We start from the raw sequence: 13,967 nt of genomic DNA, 5'->3' as shown, positions 1-13,967 counted from the left end.
GCAACCCGTTCCCTTTGTGCTAGATGAACGAAAGTCTCTCCACATGCTCTGTTCTGAGATATATGTGTGTGTGCAAGCCGAACTTCACCTAGCTTGTTGGGAACACAGAGTTTCTTTTCAGTTGCAAACTGCAATGCATACATATATATGGGGTGGTACTGGCTCCAACTCGGTTTTACAGTGAAAACTGCAGGAACTTCAAACAGGCACTAGGAAACACACTGAGAAACCAGAGTAAAAGTTTCTAATGCAAACAGTTCCCTTTGTGTTAGATAAACGAAAGTCTCTCCACATGCTCAGTTCTGAGAAATAAGTGTGTGTGAAAGCCGCCCTTCATTATCTTGTAGGGAACACAAAGTTTCTTTTCAGTTGCAAACTGCACTCCATAAATATATATGGGAAGGTACACGCTCCAACTCATTTTTACAGTGAAAACTGCAGGAACTTCAAACCGGCACTAGGAAACAGACTGAGAAACCAGAGTAAAAGTTCCTCCTGCAAACCGTTCCCTTTGTGCTAGATGAATGAAAGTTTCTCCACATGCTCTGTTCTCAGAGATAATTGAGTGTGAATGCCGTCCTTCACCAAGGTTGTTTGGAACACAAAATTTCTTTTCAGTTGCTAAGTTGAATCCATCTATATATATGGGGAGTTACTCGCTCCAACTCGATTTTACAGGGAAAACTTCAGGATCATCTAACTGGCATTAGGAAAAAAACTGAGAATCCAGAGAAAAGTTTCTCCTGCAAACCGTTCTCTTTGTGCTAGATGAACGAACGTCTATCCACATGCTCACTTTTGAGAGATAAGTTTGTGTGAAAGCCGTCCTTCAACTAGCTTGATGGGAACACAAAGTTTCTTTTTGATGCAAACTGCACTACATACATATATATGTGGAGGTACTCGCTCCAACTCGGTTTTACAGTGAAAACTGCAGGAACTTCAAACCGGCACTAGGAAACACACTGAGAAACCAGAGTAAAAGTTTCTCCTGCAACCCGTTCCATTTGTGCTAGATGAACGAAAGTCTCTCCACATGCTCTGTTCTGAGATATATGTGTGAGTGCAAGCCGAACTTCACCTAGCTTGTTGGGAACACAGAGTTTCTTTTCAGTTGCAAACTGCACTGCATACATATATATGGGGAGGTACTGGCTCCAACTCGGTTTTACAGTGAAAACTGCAGGAACTTCATACCGGCATTAGGAAAAATACTGAGAATTTAGAATAAAGTTTCACCTGCAACCCGTTCCCTATGTGCTAGATGAACGAACGTCTCTCCACATGCTCAGTTCTGAGAGATAATTGTGGGTGAATGCCGTCCTTCACCTAGCTTGTTGGGAACACAAAGTTTCTTTCAAGTTGCAAAGTGGAATCCATACATATATATGGGGAGTTACTCGCTCCAACTCGGTTTTACAGCGAAAACTGCAGGAATTTCATACCGGCACTAGAAAACACTCTGAGAATTCAGAGTAAAAGTTTCTCCTGGGAAGTGTTCCCTTTGTGCTAGATGAACGAACGTCTCGGCACATGCTCAGTTCTGAGAGATAATTTTGTGTGAAAATCGTTCTTCACCAAGCTTGTTGGGAACACAAAGTTTCTTTTCTGTGGCAAACTGCACTCCATACATATATATGGGGAGGTACTGTCTCCAACTCGGTTTTACAGTGAAAAGTGCAGGAAATTCAAGCAGGCACTAGGAAACACACTGAGAAACCAGAGTAAAACTTTCTCTTGCAACCCGTTCCCTTTGTGCTAGATGAACGAACGTCTCTCCACATGCTCATTTCTTAGAGATAAGTGTGTGTGAAAGCCGTCCTTCACCTAGCTTGTAGGGAACACAAAGGTTCTTTTAAGTTGCAAAATGCACTCCACAAATATATATGGGAATGTACTCGCACCAACTCGGTTTTAGAGTGAAAACTGCAGGAAATTCAAAAGGCACTAGGAAACACACTGAGAAACAGAGTAAAAATTTCTAATGCAAACAGTTCCATTTGTGTTAGATGAACGAAGTCTCTCCACATGCTCAGTTCTTAGAAATAAGTGTGTGTGAAAGCCGCCCTTCAACTATCTTGTAGGGAACACAAAGTTTCTTTTCAGTTGCAATCTGCACTCCATAAATAAATATGGGATGGTACACGCTCCAACTCGGTTTTACAGTGAAACTGCAGGAACTGCAAACCGGCACTAGGAAACAGCCTGAGAAACCAGAGTAAAAGTTTCTCCTGCAAACCTATCCCTTTGTGCTAGATGAACGAACGTCTCTCCACATGCTCAGATCTCAGAGATAAGTGTGTGTGAAAGCCGTACTTCACATAGCTTGTAAGGAACACAAAGATTCTTTTCAGTTGCAAACTGCACTCCATACATATATATGGGTAGGAACACGCTCAAACTCGATTTTACAGTGAAAACTGCAGGAATATCAAACCGGCACTAGGAAACACAGTGAGAAACCAGAGTAAAAGTTTCTCCTGCAAACCGTTCCCTTTGTGCTAGATGAACGAACGTCTCTCCACATGCTAAGTTCTCAGAGATAAGGGTGTGTGAAAGCCGTCCTTCACCTAGCTTGTAGGGAAAATATAGTTTTTTTCAGTTGCAAAGTGGAATACTTAAATATATATGGGAATTTACTCGCTCCAACTCGGTTTTACAGTGAAAAATGCAGGAACATCTAACCGGCATTAGGAAAAACCTGAGAATCCGGAGTAAAAGTTTCTCTTGCAAACCGTTCCCATTGTGCTAGATGAACGAACGTCTATCCACACGCTCAGTTCTGAGAGATTATTTTGTGTGAAAACCGTTCTTCACCAAGCTTGTTGGGAACACAAATTTTCTTTCCTGTTGCAAACTGCACTCCATACAAATATATGGGGAGGTACTCGCTCCAACTCGTTTTTATAGTAAAAATTGCAGGAATTTCAAACCGGCACTAGGAAACACTCTGAGAAACCAGAGTAAATGTTTCTCCTGCAAACCGTTCCTTTGTGCTAGATGAACGAACGTCTCTCCACATGCTCTGTTCTGAGAGATATGTGTGTGTTCAAGCCGACCTTCACCAGGCTTGTTGGGAACACAGAGTTTCTTTTCAGTTGAAAAGTGCACTGCATACATATATATGGGGAGGTACTGGCTCCAACTCGGTTTTACAGTGAAAACTGCAGGAACTTCATACCGGCATTAGGAAAAATACTGAGAATTTCGAATAAAGTTTCTCCTGCAACCCGTTCCCTATGTGCTAGATGAACGAACGTCTATCCACATGCTCAGTTCTGAGAGATAAGTGTGTGTGAAAGCCGTTCTTCACCTAGCTTGTTGGGAACACAGAGTTTCTTTTCAGTTGCAATCGGCACTCCATACATTTATATGGGTAGGTACTCGCTCAAACATGATTTTACAGTGAAATCTGCAGGAAATTCTAACCGGCATTAGGAAACAGACTTAGAAACCAGAGTAAATGTTTCTCCTGCAACACGTTCCCTTTGTGCTAGATGAACGAACGTCTCTCCACATGATCAGTTCTGAGACATATGTGTGTGTGAAAGCCGTCCTTCACCTAGCTTGTTGGGAACACAATGTTTCTTTTCAGTTGCAAAGTGGAATCCATATATATATATGGGGAATTACTCGCTCCAACTCTGTTTTACAGTGAAAACTGCAGGAACATGTATACCGGCATTAGGAAAAAGACTGAGAATCCAGAGTTTTCTCCTGCAAACCGTTCCTTTTGTGCTAGATGAACGAAAGTCTATCCTCATGCTAAGTTCTGAGAGGTAAGTGTGGGTGAAAGCCGTCCTTCACCTAGCTTGTTGGGAACACAAAGTTTCTTTTCAGTTGCAAAGTGGAATCCATACATATATATGGGGATTTACTCGCTCCAACTCGGCTTTACAGGGAAAACTGCAGGAACTTCTAAACGGAATTAGGAAACAGACGGAGACACCAGAGTAAAATTTTCTCCTGCAACCCCTTCCAATTCTGCTAGATGAACGAACGTCTCTCCACATGCAAAGTTCTAACAAATAAGTGTGTGTGAAAGCCGTCCTTCCAGTTGCTTGATGGGAACACAGAGTTTCTTTTCAGTTGCAAACGGCACTCCATACATATATATGGGGATGTACAAGCTCCAACTCGGTTTTACAGAGAAAACTGCAGGAACTTCAAACCGGCACTAGGAAACACACTGAGAAAAAAGAGTAAAAGTTTCTCCTGCAACCTCTTCCCTTTGTGCTAGATGAACGAACGTCTCTCCACATGCTAAGTTCTCAGAGATAAGGGTGTGTGAAATCCGTCCTTCACCTAGCTTGTAGGGAACACAAAGTTTCTTTTCAGTTGCAAAGTGGAATCCATACATATATATGGGAGGTTAGTCGCTCCAACTCGGTTTTACAGTGAAAAATGCAGGAACATGTAACCGGCATTAGGAAAAAGACTGAGAATCCAGAGTAAATGTTTCTCCTGCAAACCGTTCCCTTTGTGCTAGATGAACGAAAGTCTATTCTCATGCTCAGTTCTGAGAGATAAGTGTGGGTGAAAGCAGTCCTTCACCTAGCTTGTTGGGAACACAAAGTTTCTTTTCAGTTGCAAAGTGGAATCCATACATATATATGGGGATTTACTCGCTCCAACTCGGTTTTACAGGGAAAACTGCAGGAACTTCTAAACGGCATTAGGAAACAGACGGAGACACCAGAGTAAAATTTTCTCCTGCAACCCCTTCCCATTGTGCTAGATGAACGAACGTCTCTCCACATGCTCAGTTCTTAGAAATAAGTGTGTGTGAAAGCCGTCCTTCAACTTGCTTGATGGGAACACAGAGTTTCTTTTCAGTTGCAAAATGCAATGCATACATATATATGTTAGGTAATCGCTCCAACTCGATTTTACAGTGAAAACTGCAAGAAATTCAAACTGGCACTAGGAAACACACTGAGAAAACAGAGTAAAAGTTTCCCCTGCAAACCCTTCCCATTGTGCTAGATGAACGAACGTCTCTCCACATGCTTTGTTCTGAGAGATATGTGTGTGTTCAAGCCGACCTTCACCAGGCTTGTTGGGAACACAGAGTTTCTTTTCAGTTGCAAAGTGCACTGCATACATATATAAGGGGAGGTACTGGCTCCAACTCGGTTTTACAGTGAAAACTGCAGGAACTTCATACCGGCATTAGGAAAAATACTGAGAATTTAGAATAAAGTTTCTCCTGCAACCCGTTCCCTATGTGCTAGATGAACGAAAGTCTATCCACATGCTCAGTTCTGAGAGATAAGTGTGTGTGAAAGCCGTTCTTCACCTAGCTTGTTGGGAACACAGAGTTTCTTTTCATTTGCAATCGGCACTCCATACAATTATATGGGTAGGTACTCGCTCAAACATGTTTTTACAGTTAAATCTAGGAACTTCTAACCGGCATTAGGAAACAGACTTAGAAACCACAGTAAATGTTTCTCCTGCAACCCGTTCCCTTTGTGCTAGATGAACGAACGTCTCTCCACATGATCAGTTCTGAGAGAAATGTGTGTGTGAAAGCCGTACTTCACCTAGCTTGTTGGGAACACAATGTTTCTTTTCAGTTGCAAAGTGGAATCCATATATATATATGGGGAGTTACTCTCTCCAACTCGGTTTTACAGTGAAAAATGCAGGAATATCTAACCGGCATCAAAAAAAAACTGACAATCCAGAGTAAAAGTTTCTAATGCAACCAGTTCTTTTGTGATAGATGAACGAACTTCTCTGCACATGCTCAGTTCTGAGAGATAATTTTGTGTGAAAACCGTTCTTCACCAAGCTTGTTGGGAACACAAATTTTCTTTCCTGTTGCAAACTGCACTCCATACATATATATGGGGAGGTACTCGCTCCAACTCGGTTTTATAGTAAAAATTGCAGGAATTTCAAACCGCCACTAGGAAACACTCTGAGAAACCAGAGTAAATGTTTCTCCTGCAAACCGTTCCTTTGTGCTAGATGAACGAACGTCTCTCCACATGCTCATTTCTCAGAGATAAGTGTTAGTGAAAGCCGTCCTTCACCTAGCTCGTTGGGAACACAATGTTTCTCTTCAGTTGTAAAGTGTAATCCATACATATATATGGGGAGTTACTTGCTCCAACTCGGTTTTACAGGGAAAACTGCAGGAACTTCTAACCGGCATTAGGAAACAGACTGAGAAACCAGAGTAAAAGTTTCTCCTGTAAACCGTTCCCTTTGTGCTAGATGAACGAACGTCTCTCCACATGCTCAGTTCTGAGAGATATGTTTCTGTGAAAGCCGTCTTCACTTTGCTTGTTGGGAACACAAAGTTTCTTTTCAGTTGCAAACAGCACTCTATACATATATATCTGGATGTAGTCGCTCCAAATCAATTTTACAGTGAAAACTGCAGGAACTTCAAACCGTCACTAGGAAACAGACTGAGAAACCACAGTAAAATTTTCTCCTGCATCCCGTTCCCTTTGTGCTAAATAAACGAACATCTCTCCACATGCTCAGTTCTGTGTGATAAGTGTGTGTGAAAGCCGTCCTTCATCTAGCTTGTTGGGAAAACAAAGTTTCATATCATTTGAAAACTGCACTCCTTACATATGTATTGGGAGGTACTCGCTCCAAATCGGTTTTATAGTGAAAAATGCAGGAACATCCAACCGGCATTAGGAAACAGACTAAGAACCCAGAGTAAAAGTTTCTCCTGCAACCTCTTCCCTTTTTGCTAAATGAACGAACGTCTCTCCACATGCTCAGTTCTCAGAGATAAATGTGTGTGAAAGCCGCCCTTCACCTAGCTTGTTGGGATCAAAAGTTTCTTTTCAGTTGCAAACTCCACTCCATATATATATATGGGGAGGTACTAGCTCCTACTGGGTTTTACAGTGAAAACTGCAGGAACCTCAAACCGGCACTAGGAAACACACTGAGAAACCAGAGTAAAAGTTTCTCCTGCAAACCATTCCCTTTGTGCTAGATGAACGAACGTCTCTTCACATGCTCAGTTCTGAGAGAAATGTGTGTGTGAAATCCGTACTTCACCTAGCTTGTAGGGAACACAAAGACTCTTTTCAGTTGCAAACGGCACTATATATATATATATATGGGTAGGTACTAGCTCCAACTCGGTTTTACACTGAAAACTGCACGAACTTATAACCAGCACTAGGAAACACACTGAGAAACCAGAGTAGAAGTTTCCCGTGCAACCCGTTACATTTGTGCTAGATGAACGAACGTCTCTCCACATGCTCAGTTCTGAGAGATAAGTGTGTTTGAAAGCCGTGCATCAACTAGCTTGTTGGGAACACAGAGTTTCTTTTCAGTTGCAAACTGCACTCTCTCTATATATATGGGGAGGTACTAGCTACAACTCGGTTTTACAGTGAAAATTCAGTAACTTCAAACCGGCACTAGGAAACACACTGAGAAACCAGAGTAAAATATCTCCTACAACACGTTCCCTTTGTGCTAGATTAACTGTCATCTCTCCACATGCTCAGTTCTGAGAGATATGTGTGTGTTAAAGCCGTCCTTCACATAGCTTGTTGGGAACACAGAGTTTCTTTTCAGTTGCAAACGGCACTCCATACATATATATGGGGATGTACAAGCTCCAACTCAGTTTTACAGAGAAAACTGCCGGAAATTCAAACCGGCACTAGGAAACACACTGAGAAAACAGAGTAAAAGTTTCTCCTGCAACCCGTTCCCTTTGTGCTAGATGAACGAAAGTCTCTCCACATGCTCTGTTCTGAGATATATGTGTGTGTGCAAGCCGAACTTCACCTAGCTTGTTGGGAACACAGAGTTTCTTTTCAGTTGCAAACTGCAATGCATACATATATATGGGGTGGTACTGGCTCCAACTCGGTTTTACAGTGAAAACTGCAGGAACTTCAAACAGGCACTAGGAAACACACTGAGAAACCAGAGTAAAAGTTTCTAATGCAAACAGTTCCCTTTGTGTTAGATAAACGAAAGTCTCTCCACATGCTCAGTTCTGAGAAATAAGTGTGTGTGAAAGCCGCCCTTCATTATCTTGTAGGGAACACAAAGTTTCTTTTCAGTTGCAAACTGCACTCCATAAATATATATGGGAAGGTACACGCTCCAACTCATTTTTACAGTGAAAACTGCAGGAACTTCAAACCGGCACTAGGAAACAGACTGAGAAACCAGAGTAAAAGTTCCTCCTGCAAACCGTTCCCTTTGTGCTAGATGAATGAAAGTTTCTCCACATGCTCTGTTCTCAGAGATAATTGAGTGTGAATGCCGTCCTTCACCAAGGTTGTTTGGAACACAAAATTTCTTTTCAGTTGCTAAGTTGAATCCATCTATATATATGGGGAGTTACTCGCTCCAACTCGATTTTACAGGGAAAACTTCAGGATCATCTAACTGGCATTAGGAAAAAAACTGAGAATCCAGAGAAAAGTTTCTCCTGCAAACCGTTCTCTTTGTGCTAGATGAACGAACGTCTATCCACATGCTCACTTTTGAGAGATAAGTTTGTGTGAAAGCCGTCCTTCAACTAGCTTGATGGGAACACAAAGTTTCTTTTTGATGCAAACTGCACTACATACATATATATGTGGAGGTACTCGCTCCAACTCGGTTTTACAGTGAAAACTGCAGGAACTTCAAACCGGCACTAGGAAACACACTGAGAAACCAGAGTAAAAGTTTCTCCTGCAACCCGTTCCATTTGTGCTAGATGAACGAAAGTCTCTCCACATGCTCTGTTCTGAGATATATGTGTGAGTGCAAGCCGAACTTCACCTAGCTTGTTGGGAACACAGAGTTTCTTTTCAGTTGCAAACTGCACTGCATACATATATATGGGGAGGTACTGGCTCCAACTCGGTTTTACAGTGAAAACTGCAGGAACTTCATACCGGCATTAGGAAAAATACTGAGAATTTAGAATAAAGTTTCACCTGCAACCCGTTCCCTATGTGCTAGATGAACGAACGTCTCTCCACATGCTCAGTTCTGAGAGATAATTGTGGGTGAATGCCGTCCTTCACCTAGCTTGTTGGGAACACAAAGTTTCTTTCAAGTTGCAAAGTGGAATCCATACATATATATGGGGAGTTACTCGCTCCAACTCGGTTTTACAGCGAAAACTGCAGGAATTTCATACCGGCACTAGAAAACACTCTGAGAATTCAGAGTAAAAGTTTCTCCTGGGAAGTGTTCCCTTTGTGCTAGATGAACGAACGTCTCTGCACATGCTCAGTTCTGAGAGATAATTTTGTGTGAAAATCGTTCTTCACCAAGCTTGTTGGGAACACAAAGTTTCTTTTCTGTGGCAAACTGCACTCCATACATATATATGGGGAGGTACTGTCTCCAACTCGGTTTTACAGTGAAAAGTGCAGGAAATTCAAGCAGGCACTAGGAAACACACTGAGAAACCAGAGTAAAACTTTCTCTTGCAACCCGTTCCCTTTGTGCTAGATGAACGAACGTCTCTCCACATGCTCATTTCTTAGAGATAAGTGTGTGTGAAAGCCGTCCTTCACCTAGCTTGTAGGGAACACAAAGGTTCTTTTAAGTTGCAAAATGCACTCCACAAATATATATGGGAATGTACTCGCACCAACTCGGTTTTAGAGTGAAAACTGCAGGAAATTCAAAAGGCACTAGGAAACACACTGAGAAACAGAGTAAAAATTTCTAATGCAAACAGTTCCATTTGTGTTAGATGAACGAAGTCTCTCCACATGCTCAGTTCTTAGAAATAAGTGTGTGTGAAAGCCGCCCTTCAACTATCTTGTAGGGAACACAAAGTTTCTTTTCAGTTGCAATCTGCACTCCATAAATAAATATGGGATGGTACACGCTCCAACTCGGTTTTACAGTGAAACTGCAGGAACTGCAAACCGGCACTAGGAAACACACTGAGAAACCAGAGTAAAAGTTTCTCCTGCAAACCATTCCCTTTGTGCTAGATGAACGAGCGTCTCTTCACATGCTCAGTTCTGAGAGAAATGTGTGTGTGAAATCCGTACTTCACCTAGCTTGTAGGGAACACAAAGACTCTTTTCAGTTGCAAACGGCACTATATATATATATATATGGGTAGGTACTAGCTCCAACTCGGTTTTACACTGAAAACTGCACGAACTTATAACCAGCACTAGGAAACACACTGAGAAACCAGAGTAGAAGTTTCCCGTGCAACCCGTTACATTTGTGCTAGATGAACGAACGTCTCTCCACATGCTCAGTTCTGAGAGATAAGTGTGTTTGAAAGCCGTGCATCAACTAGCTTGTTGGGAACACAGAGTTTCTTTTCAGTTGCAAACTGCACTCTCTCTATATATATGGGGAGGTACTAGCTACAACTCGGTTTTACAGTGAAAATTCAGTAACTTCAAACCGGCACTAGGAAACACACTGAGAAACCAGAGTAAAATATCTCCTACAACACGTTCCCTTTGTGCTAGATTAACTGTCATCTCTCCACATGCTCAGTTCTGAGAGATATGTGTGTGTTAAAGCCGTCCTTCACATAGCTTGTTGGGAACACAGAGTTTCTTTTCAGTTGCAAACGGCACTCCATACATATATATGGGGATGTACAAGCTCCAACTCAGTTTTACAGAGAAAACTGCCGGAAATTCAAACCGGCACTAGGAAACACACTGAGAAAACAGAGTAAAAGTTTCTCCTGCAACCCGTTCCCTTTGTGCTAGATGAACGAAAGTCTCTCCACATGCTCTGTTCTGAGATATATGTGTGTGTGCAAGCCGAACTTCACCTAGCTTGTTGGGAACACAGAGTTTCTTTTCAGTTGCAAACTGCAATGCATACATATATATGGGGTGGTACTGGCTCCAACTCGGTTTTACAGTGAAAACTGCAGGAACTTCAAACAGGCACTAGGAAACACACTGAGAAACCAGAGTAAAAGTTTCTAATGCAAACAGTTCCCTTTGTGTTAGATAAACGAAAGTCTCTCCACATGCTCAGTTCTGAGAAATAAGTGTGTGTGAAAGCCGCCCTTCATTATCTTGTAGGGAACACAAAGTTTCTTTTCAGTTGCAAACTGCACTCCATAAATATATATGGGAAGGTACACGCTCCAACTCATTTTTACAGTGAAAACTGCAGGAACTTCAAACCGGCACTAGGAAACAGACTGAGAAACCAGAGTAAAAGTTCCTCCTGCAAACCGTTCCCTTTGTGCTAGATGAATGAAAGTTTCTCCACATGCTCTGTTCTCAGAGATAATTGAGTGTGAATGCCGTCCTTCACCAAGGTTGTTTGGAACACAAAATTTCTTTTCAGTTGCTAAGTTGAATCCATCTATATATATGGGGAGTTACTCGCTCCAACTCGATTTTACAGGGAAAACTTCAGGATCATCTAACTGGCATTAGGAAAAAAACTGAGAATCCAGAGAAAAGTTTCTCCTGCAAACCGTTCTCTTTGTGCTAGATGAACGAACGTCTATCCACATGCTCACTTTTGAGAGATAAGTTTGTGTGAAAGCCGTCCTTCAACTAGCTTGATGGGAACACAAAGTTTCTTTTTGATGCAAACTGCACTACATACATATATATGTGGAGGTACTCGCTCCAACTCGGTTTTACAGTGAAAACTGCAGGAACTTCAAACCGGCACTAGGAAACACACTGAGAAACCAGAGTAAAAGTTTCTCCTGCAACCCGTTCCATTTGTGCTAGATGAACGAAAGTCTCTCCACATGCTCTGTTCTGAGATATATGTGTGAGTGCAAGCCGAACTTCACCTAGCTTGTTGGGAACACAGAGTTTCTTTTCAGTTGCAAACTGCACTGCATACATATATATGGGGAGGTACTGGCTCCAACTCGGTTTTACAGTGAAAACTGCAGGAACTTCATACCGGCATTAGGAAAAATACTGAGAATTTAGAATAAAGTTTCACCTGCAACCCGTTCCCTATGTGCTAGATGAACGAACGTCTCTCCACATGCTCAGTTCTGAGAGATAATTGTGGGTGAATGCCGTCCTTCACCTAGCTTGTTGGGAACACAAAGTTTCTTTCAAGTTGCAAAGTGGAATCCATACATATATATGGGGAGTTACTCGCTCCAACTCGGTTTTACAGCGAAAACTGCAGGAATTTCATACCGGCACTAGAAAACACTCTGAGAATTCAGAGTAAAAGTTTCTCCTGGGAAGTGTTCCCTTTGTGCTAGATGAACGAACGTCTCTGCACATGCTCAGTTCTGAGAGATAATTTTGTGTGAAAATCGTTCTTCACCAAGCTTGTTGGGAACACAAAGTTTCTTTTCTGTGGCAAACTGCACTCCATACATATATATGGGGAGGTACTGTCTCCAACTCGGTTTTACAGTGAAAAGTGCAGGAAATTCAAGCAGGCACTAGGAAACACACTGAGAAACCAGAGTAAAACTTTCTCTTGCAACCCGTTCCCTTTGTGCTAGATGAACGAACGTCTCTCCACATGCTCATTTCTTAGAGATAAGTGTGTGTGAAAGCCGTCCTTCACCTAGCTTGTAGGGAACACAAAGGTTCTTTTAAGTTGCAAAATGCACTCCACAAATATATATGGGAATGTACTCGCACCAACTCGGTTTTAGAGTGAAAACTGCAGGAAATTCAAAAGGCACTAGGAAACACACTGAGAAACAGAGTAAAAATTTCTAATGCAAACAGTTCCATTTGTGTTAGATGAACGAAGTCTCTCCACATGCTCAGTTCTTAGAAATAAGTGTGTGTGAAAGCCGCCCTTCAACTATCTTGTAGGGAACACAAAGTTTCTTTTCAGTTGCAATCTGCACTCCATAAATAAATATGGGAAGGTACACGCTCCAACTCGGTTTTACAGTGAAACTGCAGGAACTGCAAACCGGCACTAGGAAACAGCCTGAGAAACCAGAGTAAAAGTTTCTCCTGCAAACCTATCCCTTTGTGCTAGATGAACGAACGTCTCTCCACATGCTCAGATCTCAGAGATAAGTGTGTGTGAAAGCCGTACTTCACATAGCTTGTAAGGAACACAAAGATTCTTTTCAGTTGCAAACTGCACTCCATACATATATATGGGTAGGAACACGCTCAAACTCGATTTTACAGTGAAAACTGCAGGAATATCAAACCGGCACTAGGAAACACAGTGAGAAACCAGAGTAAAAGTTTCTCCTGCAAACCGTTCCCTTTGTGCTAGATGAACGAACGTCTCTCCACATGCTAAGTTCTCAGAGATAAGGGTGTGTGAAAGCCGTCCTTCACCTAGCTTGTAGGGAACACAAAGTTTCTTTTCAGTTGCAAAGTGGAATCCATACATATATATGGGAGGTTAGTCGCTCCAACTCGGTTTTACAGTGAAAAATGCAGGAACATGTAAACGGCATTAGGAAAAAGACTGAGAATCCAGAGTAAATGTTTCTCCTGCAAACCGTTCCCTTTGTGCTAGATGAACGAAAGTCTATTCTCATGCTCAGTTCTGAGAGATAAGTGTGGGTGAAAGCAGTCCTTCACCTATCTTGTTGGGAACACAAAGTTTCTTTTCAGTTGCAAAGTGGAATCCATACATATATATGGGGATTTACTCGCTCCAACTCGGTTTTACAGGGAAAACTGCAGGAACTTCTAAACGGCATTAGGAAACAGACGGAGACACCAGAGTAAAATTTTCTCCTGCAACCCCTTCCCATTGTGCTAGATGAACGAACGTCTCTCCACATGCTCAGTTCTTAGAAATAAGTGTGTGTGAAAGCCGTCCTTCAACTTGCTTGATGGGAACACAGAGTTTCTTTTCAGTTGCAAAATGCAATGCATACATATATATGTTAGGTAATCGCTCCAACTCGATTTTACAGTGAAAACTGCAAGAAATTCAAACTGGCACTAGGAAACACACTGAGAAAACAGAGTAAAAGTTTCCCCTGCAAACCCTTCCCATTGTGCTAGATGAACGAACGTCTCTCCACATGCTTTGTTCTGAGAGATATG

This window comes from Camelus dromedarius, chromosome 16 (genome assembly GCF_036321535.1).
Source record: "Camelus dromedarius isolate mCamDro1 chromosome 16, mCamDro1.pat, whole genome shotgun sequence".
NCBI classification, from domain to species: domain Eukaryota; kingdom Metazoa; phylum Chordata; class Mammalia; order Artiodactyla; family Camelidae; genus Camelus; species Camelus dromedarius.
This window is presented reverse-complemented; position numbering follows the sequence as displayed.